The following is a 14452-nucleotide window of genomic DNA, read 5'->3' as shown; positions in this document are numbered from 1 at the left end:
GTAGTAGCGTATAGCGCAGAAGGCAGATGGGGGCGCCCTTGGACAGATTGCGGGGTGATTTGCAGTACGTCGAGGCTTTCTTCTGGCTCCTAATTATTTAACAATAACTGCAACGGAGAGCGCACGGTAATCAAACCATAGGAAACTCACCTTGTTCGTAGCATAGACAGAAGCTATAAACAGAACCTGATGTTCAGAGGACGAGGATAATTGTTTGCGGAGCCAATCTTAAATCTGTGTGTGTGTGCAGGGGGTGTATGGATATGTGTGCTGGCACACATCCCTGTCCTTTTAGTACTGAGAGGAAAGGTCTGAAGGCAGACTCTTAAGTGTGTTCGGCTGAAATGACAGTCTTCCTCATGCTCCAAATTCCTGATCATGAGAGGATAGTAATCATGTAGGGAGGTTATGGTGAGGTAGTCATGCTCCCCTGCACATCACCTCCATGTGCAGAATTTAAGAACGCCTAAATAGGGCTAAATAGAGAAAGTCAGACTTCCCTTCTCTACAAAGATCCTCATGATTCCCTATTATAAGAAAAATAGAATGTCTTTGGTAAATCTTCCAGCTTCTAATTTTCCATAATTAGGGTTACTCTGAGTCTACATTCATTTGTTAGTAGGGTTTGAGGTTTGATCAAATGAGCCCTATATTATGCCTACCTTGAATGTATTGCATAGCTGTAGCCTCTCATTCCACCCACCCCAAGGCTGACTGCAGCACCATGCTTCTAACTCTAAACTTCCCAATGTGGAGGAAAAGCAATGTTACAGAGACGCCAATTTGAATGGAAGTTCTGACTATCCTATGAGGTTAGAATTAATTGGCGTAATAGACTGTTACTTAAGCTCTGATTTGGCTGGGAACTGGCTCAGGCTCACGCTTCCATTCTCTCAGATGTGTATGAGTCATTTTAATAAAGGAGAAATGCGCCTTGGTTTGACATGTTTGAAATGTGGTGTGTAACCAGTCAGTCAGTTTCACACTGTGATATTGCATAATTTATGGGCTCAAGCCACGAGCGTAACCTTTCGCTGGCATTCCCTTCCTCAATTAAGAGAAAGAGAGCAACAGGCAGTAATGAATACCTGCTCAATTGATGAGCAAGCGGGGGCTATGGAAATCGGACTCAGCCCCTCACCCCAACCCTGTTCCTTGATCTGCTATTGGCGTGTGATTCACCGCTCTGAAGAGTAGCCGAGACAGATAGTTTCAAAGGCTTTCTGTTCATATCAGTCCAGTACTGTCTAAGGAATGAAAAGCTTTTAACGTACGGTTCCATCAAGGAGGGCTGTGCCTAACACAAGTACTGCAGGTTTGCTTCGCTTTGTAAAAGCACCATGCAATTGATCAAAGTATTTTAATGATCAGAGGTATAGAAAGCCTCCCTGGAACATGCCTAGCCTACTAAAATTGGAAAGGTGCACACTCCTCTAGCATAGTGTTGGATTTCCCTTGCCTGTTCTAGCAGAGGGGTGGAAAACCTATGTTGCTGGACTACAGTTCCCATCATGCCTGACCATTGGCCATGCTGGTTGGAGCTGATGGGAGTTGGAGCCCAACAACAATAAATGGAGGGCCACAGGCTGTGGAACTCCTGTTCATTATCCTAGCTTACATTATAAAGTGGATATTATAATAGACCTGACCAGGCTCTTTACTTAACAAAGAAACTGGATCGAACTTTTTAGTGGTCTGTTTTTCTGTAAAATCCAACTTTAGCAATATAAAAGCAAAGGATTTGAGGTGTTTCTAAAAACTCATTAAGTTCAATCTCCTTACATTCATTCACACAGAAAGTTGGCCTCAGTGAATGGATTTTACTGACAGGGTTTATTGGGCAAAACGTTTCTGCCACCTTATGTTTGCTAGATAACTTTGGAGGTTGCTGCCTTCTGCTACTTGACCACATTGAAAGCAACCCCCGCCCCCCAAAAAAACCACACAATTCAGGGCACTATAGTTTGTTAAGAGTTGCTGTGAATTGTAACTCTGTGAGAGGTAATCTACACTGCCCAGAATTCTTGGAGGGAAGGTACGTGCTGTGTGCTTTATGGGTGCAACGTGTGTGCAAGCCTTTCTTGAAACACCTGGGAGCATTTGCTCGGTAGTAGCCTTTTATATAGTGCACATGAATTTCAGATGATGCTCTGCTGCAGTCTGTAGATTTGATTGACCTTAAAACAGTAATATTGATTGATCTGATGAGTGGACGGCTCTGCTTATGAGGAATCAGTTGACTAAATGACCTTAGCCCCCCAAGATTCTACCTGCCCATTAGGGTAATGAGCCTAAAATAAGAAGCACTCTTGCTTGATCAGAACATAGACCACATTCTCCAGCATATTTTATGTCTGACAGCAGACAAGCAGGTATCAGTTGGACTGCAGAAGCAAGGCAGCAAGGTATGTCCTCAGGAATTGGTAGTTAATCAGAGGCACACTGTTCTGAGCAAATACCTATGGCACTGTCTAATCAGATGGATAATATTTTTCCTTCTGAAGGCCGTCCCCATGCGGGTAATCTAGGAGCCTCATGCTGACAGTGGACAGGACCACAGCCAGTGGTGGGCAGGGCCAAAGTGGGTAGGGATGCCTTTTCTCTTTTTGCCACTCCTTTCTCTCCACCCCCCCCCCCTTGTCCCCTACTGAGCAGGCTGCTTGGGAAGGGATATCTTGCCAGAGATCTGATCATTTGCAGAGAACGCCTCTTTCCATCACTCCAACCATTTTGTCCATTTCTCCCCTTCCTCCTCTCCCTCTGGGCTCCCCTGTCACATGCATTTAATTAGGCTGAGCCCTCTGGCCTCAGGCTTCTCACCCTTGATGCAAATCACAATCTGATGAACCAGTATAATTAAAAAGAAAGGAAAACAATGTTATTAACTTTTCAGATTGCATATAGCTGTCATTAAGTGTATGTAATATACTTTATTAGAGATCTGTGAATGCTAAGTAAGCCATAGTGTTTCTAATCTAATGTCGTTGATAACTCAGGAATAATTGATTCAGCACTTCTCACTAATATGCTCTAGGTTTTAGCACAAAATTGCCTGGATAAAACACACACACACACACACACACACACACACTTATCACCTAACACTTATTAAAGGAAATAAGTTAAGGAAATTGTCCCCAAGATTAGGAGGTATTAGGTTCCTATCATCTGATAGACCTGAAATATCACAAATATCTCATTATGAGGCAATTTCTCAAGATGAGATATGTGGAAAATCACAGACATACATCATAAACCCCTGCTTCCCCCCCCCAAAAAAAGGGAGGGAACACCATTGCCTTGGAACAGGTGACTTTAAAGAAATAATTTTAGCAAACTAATTTGATGGACTTGCTATTTTGAGAATAATTATTGTGTTGTTTGTAATAAAAAAGCCTAAAAATAGAGCTTCTCAGTCTTTTAGTGTCACATTGCTTCAGAGAGAGAGAGAGAGAAGAAGAAGAAGAAGAAGAAGAAGAAGAAGATACAAGCAGATGTTTCAGCCTTACAGACAGCATGTGGACTGATAAAATAAACCCTTGGAACAAATATCACAGGAAGGGTGGAATTAGAAAATTCACAAAATTCATCTACCCCTTTTAAGCATTTGCCTTAAAGATGCCCACAATAAGTACTATATCCCTAACAAACAGCAACTGCTTGCATGCTAATAGTTTCAGATTGCCTTCGGCATATAAATTTATTTGCAGTGCAAAGGAACGATGTATCTGATTAGATGAATGTAGCAGATACAAAGCATTTGAATTTTCTACAACTCTGAGGAAAGATTTAGTAATAGCCTGGTTCGATCAGTCCAAATACCTATAAAGTCGAGCCTTCTGTTCCCTGCAGTTGCCACATGCAGGCGCGAGCGCAATAGCCCCTCTTCAGTATCGGAGGCCGTATGCTGATAAACATTAGCTGCTGGGGAACAGGAGCAAGACAGTGCTATTTTGAGACTTGTGGGCTTCCTTATAGACAGCTGTTTAAAAAGGTAAAGGGACCCTTGACCATTAGGTCCAGTCGTGACCAACTCTGGGGTTGTGGCGCTCATCTCACTTTATTGGCCGAGGGATCTGGCGTACAGCTTCCGGGTCATGTGACCAGCATGACTAAGCCGCTTCTGGCGAACCAGAGCAGCGCACAGAAACACCTTTTACCTTCCCACCGGAGCGGTACCTATTTATCTACTTGCACTTTTGATGTGCTTTCGAACTGCTAGGTTGGCAGGAGCAGGGACCGAGCAACGGGAGCCCACCCCATCGCGGGGATTCGAACCGCTGACCTTCTGATCGGCAGGTTCTAGGCTCTGTGGTTTAACCCACAGCGCCACCTGCGTCCCTAGGCATCTGTTTAACCACTGAAAAACAGGATGATAGAACAGATGAGACTTTGGTCCAATCCAGCACAGCATGTCTTATTTTCTTGCATTGTCATTTTGAACCAAAGGAACCTAATAAAGACCATATTAAGCTGCTGTTTCTAACAGCAAAAATAATTGCAGCATGTAACTGGAAGTCTGGCAAGCAAACCTCTAAACTATTTTGAGGTGTGTGAGAGACAGCTGTGTGTGAATCTTTCCCTCAAGATTAACTGTACCACAAACCCACCCATTATGCACTAAGTGCTGCAATCATTTCCCTTTCCTTTCCCCCCCTTTTAATTAGTGGTTATATTGTATTTTTATTTGATGTTCTTGCTTTTGTTCGATTTTTTTAGTTTATTCCAAAATAAAAAGAACTCAAGTCTTTTCCTTTTAAGGGCCTCATACTAGCTCCATTAAGCTTGAGGGTGCTTCAGTCGCAATCAAAAATAAGTTTGATCATGAAGCCAGAGGAGACACAATTAGAAAGTTATGTGTATGTGTGTGTATTTTCACGCTTATGAGGAGAAAGAGTGAGTGAGAAGTATTGGATTAGTAAGTGGTTCATGTAGTTGATGGGCCAGAAAAAAATCTTACCTTTTGTTGATCACAGAGAACCAGAAGTTAATACTTTTCATTTTAATTTGGTAAGGATGACTTGTGAGAAATCTTTTTGAGTAAATCAGTGAAATATTATCCTACACATGGGGCTTACAGAAGAATAAATGGTTGGCTTGTTTGGTAAAGGCTAGGATTACAAACTGGAGAAGGGGAAATCCCAACTGAGGGGTGGGTGAAGCAGAGGGAAGGTTTAAATCTATTACACAAGCCTCTGTTTACTCCCTGATTCTGGGCAGAAAGACAAAAAATCTCTTTCAAAATGGCACATGGGAATTGATTGTCTAATATCTATTTCGGGGTTTATCAAATCTCTTCCCCTGAGGGTTGATACCCCATCTGTACACACACACACACACACACACACACTTTCAGAATTTAAATAGGGCTGAAAAAGAAGTACATTTGTGAAAACGGAACTTGCCACATACACCCTCTCTTCTCCCCCCGTCCCAATAACTAATCAATTGACAGGAAATGTTTGTCTTGACTATCAACCCTAATGTCCATCTTCTGTGAAATTTTATCTCCCCGCACCCAATTCACTGTAGCTGATCTTAAAAAATGAAAGGTGCATGTTACTTTTTCGCAACCTGAGTAGTTGCAGCATGTAACTGGAAAGGAGATGTTTTAGCCCTGAGAGATTCCATTTTATTATGAACTACTTCATTACTGAGCACTTACTTTGCAGAATGTTATAGTGCACTCGGTTAGCGTAAGCACCAGGCACCAGTAAGAAGATGTTCTGCTATATTTTCACTTCGTGAAGATTTTATCAAGAAGATCTTTGGAGCATGTTGTAAACTGCCCACACATTAAGATGTCTATTGCGGAACTCAGCTACAGCCAAAGAGCACTTTAAAACTGCACTGCACAACAGTTTTGACAACGATTATTATTATTTTAAAAAATCATATCCGATATACATCGATAGAATTTCTATCGAAACTGAAGAACACTAAAGCAGATTCCGTGAAATATTGCGTTGTTTGTTGGGTATAATAGGAGGGGAAATATTAAAAGCTGACCAGAAATAGTTTATGTACGCCACTACGGCAGCTAGAACTTCATTAGTCCAAAAGTGGAAATGGAAAGAATTACCGATGGTGGAAGAATGGCAGACGAAGATGCTGGACTCTGCGGAATTAGCAAATCTGACGGGGGAAATCTGAAACAAGAGCGACCAAGCGTTTCAGAGAGAGTGGAGTAAATTTTTCAATATATAGACAGTTATTGTAAACATATAAAAACACTAGCAGGACTGTGATAAATCCTGCAATGTTTATTAGAAGGAAATTTATACATGTGCTTAAAGTTTAAAAGAACATTAAGAAAAAATGTAGAATTGTGAAGGTATAAATGTGTGGATCGCCGAAGAATTGATGCTTTTGAATTATGGTGCTGGAGGAGACTCTTGAGAGTCCCATGGACTGCAAGAAGATCAAACCAATCCATTCTGAAGGAAATCAGCCCTTAGTGCTCACTGGAAGGACAGATCCTGAAGCTGAGGCTCCAATACTTTGGCCACCGCATGAGACGAGAAGACTTCCTGGAAAAGACCCTGATGTTGGGAAAGATGGAGGGCACAAGGAGAAGGGGACGACAGAGGATGAGATGGTTGGATGGTGTTCTTGAAGCTACCAGCATGAGTTTGACCAAACTGCAGGAGGCAGTGGAAGACAGAAGTGCCTGGCCTGCTCTGGTCCATGGGGTCACGAAGAGTCGGACACAACTAAATGACTAAACAACAACACAAATGTGTGGAATTATGATGTAGTTATTTTTTAAAAAAACCAGACGACGTGATGGAGGAAAGTCAAGTGGCTCAGTAGAGCTAAAAATATGTAAAAGGAAATAAGAGCTTATATTAATGTTAAAAATGGAAAAATAATAATAATAATTTTTTTAAATGAAATATTGTGTTGTGTGTATTCAGTGATGACGTCTTGAATCTACATCTGGCTCCTAAATATTTTAAAGATACAACTATAAAATTCTATGCACGTCTACTCAGAAGTAAGATTTATTATGTCCAATAGGATTTAATCCCCGTACAGAACATAAGAAGCACCTGCAGGATTAGCTCAAAGGCCTATCCAGTCCACCATCCTGTTCTCACAGTTGCTGACCAGATGCCTGTGGGAAGCCTGCAAGCTGGACAGCGCTCCTGCGATTCCCACCAACTGGCTTTCTGAGGCATACAGGCGGCGACCATTTTGTGTGGGGATTCTGTTCCCAGCCCCTGTGCCTGTGGTGGAACACACATGCCCTACCCTGTTATGGCCCTGTTAGACCCTCTTCCAGGTCCAAAAGGACCCTTGCATCTGCAATCACACATCAATTGGAGGCGCCTACAATGTCTGCCGCCTGTACTGCCTCCGACAATGGAGGCTGAGCATAGCCATTGTGGGTGTTAGCAGTTGATAGCTTTATCCTCCATTAATTTATCTAATATTCAGGTTGGTAAGGATGCGTAGACGTGCAACATGCATCTCAGTTACATGCTCAGTAACATGAAAGAAATTAATTTCATGTGCTTATAGCCCTTGTTGGAGTTGAAGACATGGGCCACTTGTTTCAAGTGCCATTCAAGTTTAGCAACTAAAGGAAAACTTATGTTTGTGACATGCAGGACAATTTTTTTATTCATGTATTTAAATTTATACTGCATCCAACGCCACAGGCTCAGAGTGGCCTACATTTTGCGTATTTGTGTGAATGCTTCTCTTGTCTTTCTTGCGTCTTTCCCCCACTCTCCGTAAACCTGATGACATGTGCTGGGTTTTTATGTTTTATTTGTTTTGAAACATCATTTCATGTGCACTTCCTCCTCTGTGTGTGATAAAATGCAAGGCAAAAAAGCAAAAAAAAACCCTAAACTCCCTGTGATTTTCCTATAAAATAAATAGAACTTTGCCAAGTTGAACGTTTTCCAAAAGTGACTTGAATATAGTAAATACTAAAGTGACAAGAATGTATTATTAAGGCTATGTGGTATACATTATTGTGTATAATGCATCCTGCAAATGTAAGCCAGTTGGCAAGTACATTATTATCATGTATCTCTCTGCAGTAGAAATTACCGAAAGGTAAGCCAGCTCTTTAAGGAACAGCATGGAAGAGCCTTGCAATTTGCCCTTCCACCTCTTCAAACCTTCCCTTCCACTCCCAGCCATCTGTTTCTTTTTGCTGTGAGCATGTGAGATTGCTCTATCCTGACAGCAAAATTAGGTCCTGGCCGATGCTTTGCAACGAGGTTTTCACATAGTGTGAACCAGAGTTGTGGATTTTTCTCCCCGTCTTAGGGACCATTTATGGAGCTGCCTCAAGTGTCTAGATAGAACTGTCAATCCATAGAAACCAAGGTGGATTACAATTTCTACTGGGCATATACAGACCCCTCCAAGAGGCTGACAACTTGCAGTTTCTTTGTCTCTCTCCAGCACCAGAATGCCATGTTGGAAGAATAGTCTTGCTTTTTGTCTGCAGGCATTGCAGGATAGAGGTAAGGCTGGAGGCATATATCATATGGGAGCGGTGGATTAAAAATATTTGACGGTAATGGAGGTAAAATCGGACTCTGTCCTCCCAGATTTCCTCCCGTATTCATTGCTAGAGAAAGGGAAAAGGGTATACAACCCATTTTGTAAAAAATGTATAAATGTGGTACAACCTAACACCTGACAGAAGAAAGTAAGAATATTCATTCTTTCATCCCCATTAATGGGAATGGGGCTTATAGAATGGCAGTGTGCAGGTCAAATGTGTGAATCACTTCCACAAAGCCTGGGCACAAACTTGGCAAATATTTGCCAAAATAGTCAATGAAGGGGTCAACAGCTGGCAACCCCCAGACTAATATTGGCTTCTGGAATGGTGCAGGCTAGCTTTCACCCCTGGTGAAAGTGAGATGTGGTAGGAACAGTGGCTGAAAAAAGAATGGATAAGGCACTTGGCCCATCAATGTCCACCTTCACAGAATGGGACACTCAGCAAAAAGTCATTGGCTACAGGGTACTCAAAAATTCCCAACCACCGAATGCAGTTGCATATCATATCCTAAACCATATCAGATAGTATTGTGCCAGCCAAAATAGGTATGTTTAGAAGGAAAGCTGTGGTATTTACCACATGCTCAGAAACTACAAGCCAGCATCCTGTATACATAGTGAAATAATAGCTTTGGTGTTAAATTTCTATTATGCATCAATTAAATAAGTACAGTTGGAAGGTAAGATTGAGTAGTCTCACTGCCACTATTCAGATCTCTATTTATTCAGACTTTAAATGCCTACTGATATCCGCCCCCTTCTCTCGTGTTTTTCTCCAATGGAATTGTACCTAAAGGGTTTACTTTTGATCTTAGCAAAGAGGTTATTTCCTTGTCTCAAAACATTTCAGCTCAGCTCTTTGTGTTCCTTCAGAGTCAGTTGATGTCACAAAACTGTACATGTCTCTTGCACTGTTTGCAAAATTATTCAGTTTGCATCCCACTGTGTTTGAGATGAATTATTTTTAAACCTGCCAGCTGATAGCAGCTGGCACAAGAGCTCAAAGCACCCGTTCAAAATGGCGGAAACATTTGCTCCCGCACAGATTGAAAATGGTGTACAAGCTAAAACATGATAAATGTGGGAAATGTGGGAATAAAGGAAGAAACTTGGTCCAGATCTGAAGGCATTTTACACAATTGTGTTGCTTTACAACATTGACGCTGTTAAGAAAACTGCTAGATAGGATAGTCCATTAGACCCTGTATTTTTCTAGTTTCCCTGGGAAGAAAGGGAAAGATAAAAAATACAATATGGAGTTTATTTCTAATCTATCACTTGCGGCAAAGTTGTCTGCTGAGGGTAATGGAAATACAGTGCTTCACCAGATTGTTTTCACTGAAACCCGATTTAGAATATAGTGACTGTAACAGAACTGACTGAATTTTCAGGGCTAAGCATATTTACTTGCAAGCAAATCCCATTTAAATCAATTGGGGTAACTTCCAGGTAAATATGTTTACCACTGAGCTGTAATTTTATACAAGTGAGAGAAGGCAGACAAATATTGAATAAATTTACAGAGAATTGGGTATTATTTGTTCAGTAATTGAATATGGAATGCAATTATCTCAAACTATTTACAGTGTTTTCCTCCTATCTGATTTTCAGTCAGTTACTCTCAAGATGGGGCCTGCTTGTTAATGAGTGTTAATGTGTTAGTACCTCTTGGTTAATTGTGATCCTGTTTGTTAAAATAATTGCTAGGATAAAATGAATAAAATGTTTTATTAAAAAAAAAAGGTGGGAAAGAGGGGCATGGGTTTGATTCCTAACTGATCCACTATGAATGGAAGGGCTGCTTCTGTTACTTGAAGGGACTGGGACCCAGTAGAGCTTCCACTGGAGTACTGGCATGGGGTGGTGTATTTTTGCCGATCTCTCATTCCCCCTTAAGCCCCCTGCCCTGCCTCTCATGCTGCTCCAGAGGGTCCTTCAACCCTCCACAGCAGATTTTAGAGGGGCAAATGGGCTACAAGAGGAAAGGGACATTGGGGGGAAAATGCTGCCACACTTCCACTGGTGAGAACATCCTATTGGTGGAGGCAGTTAAAGGAAGGAATGCTGCTGAATACCAGAGACTGGAAGCCACAGGAAGGGAGAATACTCTTGTGCTCAGGTCCTGCTAGTCAGATTCCCACAGACACCTGGCTGGCCACGGTGAGAACAAGATAATGGACTGGATAGGCCATTGGCCTCATCTGGCAGGGCTGTTCTTATGTCTGTATAAAATGCCACTGAATAACCTAGTTTAGAAACAAAGCCATTATCTGTTTCAGCAAGCTTCCTTCCTGTAAGCTCCTATCTTGCTGTTGTTTCCTGAAGCACTAGGTTTAAGTTTTGTTTTGTTATTTAATTGTATTGCTTTTCCTACTTCGATGGTGGGATAGAAATTTAATAAAATCCATTAATTGGAAACCAATACTTGCTTCCATGGATGTTCGTACCAAGCAAACAATGGAGCATCACTTCTCCTAAGGATGCTGTTTTTATTGAGCAGTAGCTAATCAAGTCACATGTGGAGCCCTTGCCTGGGCAATTATGCCAGCCCACCTCCAGTTCACTGAACTGCAACAACCTGTAAGAAACAAAAAATAATGGGCAGAATACATAGGTGTTTCTACTGTCTAGGCATGGATTGCTTCAGGGATAGGTGATGTCACTGACATGTTTGTGCGTACCGTTTACTTTTTTATTATTTGCATGTGACCCTTCAGTAGAAATATCCCCAGGTAGAGAGGCCAAAGTACATAACCTGTCAGTACAGGGCTGACAGTAGGTTTATTTTATTTACATATATTAAGATCAAAAGGATCAGAAAATAATAACGTCAAGCATTTTCACCAGAAATAATTGCCGCTGTTGTTTGTTGTTATCTTTGCATTTTGAGGTCATATCTTGCCCGCATTGCACGTGCCCAGACATTTACTCACTTTATCTCCTATATTTCCCCCCAAAGTAATTTCGTTGTCCCAGATGGGGGCAATGACAATAAAGATATTATTATTATTATTATTATTATTATTATTATTATTATTATTGTTGTTGTTGTTGTTGTTGTTGTTGTTATTGTTATTATTATTATTATTTAGTGTGGGATAATTCATGCCCCCAGAAGAAAAGTGTGGAAGTTACATTTCTGAAAATTATGACAGGTTGCCAAACTATACCGGTATGTAGGGTTCTCAAGTGTTTTTACTGGCCTTGCTCCTGTCTTGTTGATGGAAGCTTGTTGTTGTTTAGTCGTTTAGTTGTGTCCGACTCTTCATGACCCCGTGGACCAGAGCACGCCAGGCACTCCTGTCTTCCACTGCCTCCCGCAGTTTGGTCAAACTCAAGTTCGTAGCTTCGAGAACACTGTCCAACCATCTCGTCCTCTGTCATCCCCTTCTCCTTGTGCCCTCAATCTTTCCCAACATCAGGGTCTTTTCCAGGGAGTCTTCTCTTCTCATGAAGTGGCCAAAGAAGCTTAGCATGCAAGAATTATGCAGATGATGCTGTTCATAGCTTGCAGATAAATGGATGAGGAAAGCTTCATGGGTTTTGTTTCTGTGGTTAAAGGCCCCAGGCAGAGAGCCATCAGCAATGCTGGCAAACCTAGCAAGAAGCATAGGAATGATTTTGCAGAATGGAAGGGTATACTTCTTCAGGAGGGTGTGAAAGTTCTTGAATAGGGATGGGCAAATCCGTTAATTTCAGTTTCTCAGTTTTTTTACCCTTAATTTCATATTATGTGTTTTCATATCGGTTTGTGAATGTGTGCTTTTGTTTTTTGAAAGACCCTCATGAAAATTCAGCAACACTTTACTGCAAATTTCTCCCAATATGTACATTTTTGCGTGCAATCTTGCCTAATTACACAAATTCGCAAAGCAATTTCCCATAATATAATGCCTTTTTGGGGTATATTATTTTCACCGATGTATGCATTTTATATACATTTTTCCTGGCCTAGTGTATTCATTTCTGTACACATTACTTGGCTGATGAACTGCTTTGAAAAATTCAGAGATGTGTGAATTTTGAAGGATAGCTATGCTTCAGTTCATATATTATTTCAGAAAGTGTAAATTAGGTTAAGTTTGCCTTTAAGGGTTAACGGAATCAACCCCCCCCATCCCTATTCTTGAATGACCCCAAATGGCAGCAAATATTTCCTGCTACCCTATTCACTCCTCTAGGTTTTACTATATTAAGGCACCATATAGTGTAAGTACAGGGTGAGTCTTTTAAAAGAGGCCCCATGGAACATGTGTACTCTGTATCCACGGGGCCTCTTCTAAAGGACTCACCCTGTATAATCTTGCTATAAACTAGATTTTATGGACTCTGTGTGGCCTACAGTAGCCCCCGTCAATAAGGGCTGGGTGAGCATGTTGGGGCTATGGGGACTGCTAATACTGACCTCCTCCCCATTCTTGGGAATTCTGGCATAAGAATGTGGAGAGGGTGTGTTCTTCTGGTTTCTTTCTAGCCCTGTAATAATATGGCGTTCACCTTTCCTACTTGGAATTGGTACTTTCTCAGTAGATGGCAGTAAAAGACTGTCGCTGGAGATTCACAGTTCAGATGGCTCAGCAGGGTGGCAATCGTTTAGCAAAACATGCGGCTTATTAATGAGAACATCTTTCTACCCCTGTAGCCCTATCCTCTCTTTAAATTGCTATACTGTATTGTGAGAATTAAATTGGTTTTTGCAGTTTTATTTTCAGAGTGCCGGAGGCATAGTTTCACCTCGCATTTAACAAAGAGAGCCACCTACTCCTGCCAAAATGGAAGGGATGAAAGGCAAGAATTGCCAGTCTCACAGGGGCTGTCTTCTGGCCCCAGCTGCGAGTTCAAATCCATGCTCAGGGATGGGGTAGAGGAGAGAGGTGAATGTATCACATTCCGATCCTTCCGTTCCTGAACTGATGCAACTGACCAGAAGACATTGTGAATAATACATGAAATCAGCAGCAGTGGATGCACAATTACCATTGACTTATTCAGGAAAGGCACTCTTAGCAGTGAGGTGAACTGTGTGTTCAGAATGAACACTTCCCCCTCTTTGAGGAAGCCCATTGAATGAAAGTAAACAATATAGTTGGGCGCAGCTTATTGTTGTGCTGCCTCAGCCATTCCTAGATTTGGGTGCGTCTCTGATTTCAGTCATTTTTGGTGTTCCAGATCTCATGGCTGAGAAGGTTCCTGGGTCTTTTAAGTATTGCACATCACATCACATCACTTTAGCATCTCCTATCACTGCAGCTCAAGGCTGGCCCAAGACATTTTGTCACCTGAGGTGAATCAGAAAATGGAGGCCCCTCCAGGAATTATAGTATCTTTATTCCTTTTTTAAGAATACAGGAGGTGGGACTGAACTGGGGGCAGAGCATATGGGTCCCCCCCACACCAAAATGAGTCAAGCATTGGTTACAGTAGAAAGAAAGCAGCCTTAGCCACATCAATGAGGTGACTCCCAACTTGCCTGGCTCCTCTCCCCAGCCCTTCAAACAGAAGACTTCCTTCAAATAGAGGACTATCCTCAGTAAAATAGGACACATTGCGCTACCCTAGTCTTCTACTACCTCTGTATATGCAGACCAGGCCTATGTGATACTCTTTTTGTGTAGAACATGCCCCAGAAAGTTGGTGTTTCTCACATAGCGGAGAGGCACCACAGCTGGGAGTGGGAATTGGCCTAACTGATGAGGAGAAAAATGTAGTGCTAAAAGCAATACTGAAGCTACCATGAAGATCAAGAACACCTGACTGGGGGTCCCATGTGGTAATACGGCAAGAGAATGGAATCAAGAATCATAACTGTCAGAATACTAGAATTTTAGGCATATACCAGGCTTCCTCAGCCTCGGCCCTCCAGATGCTTTGAGACTACAGTTCCCATCATCCCTGACCACTGGGCCTGCTAGCTAGGGAT

This window comes from Podarcis liolepis (assembly GCF_965112155.1).
Source record: "Podarcis liolepis genome assembly, chromosome: 2".
NCBI classification, from domain to species: Eukaryota; Metazoa; Chordata; class Lepidosauria; order Squamata; family Lacertidae; genus Podarcis; species Podarcis liolepis.
The sequence above is the reverse complement of the archived record's forward strand: the minus strand, read 5'-3'. Positions refer to the sequence as shown.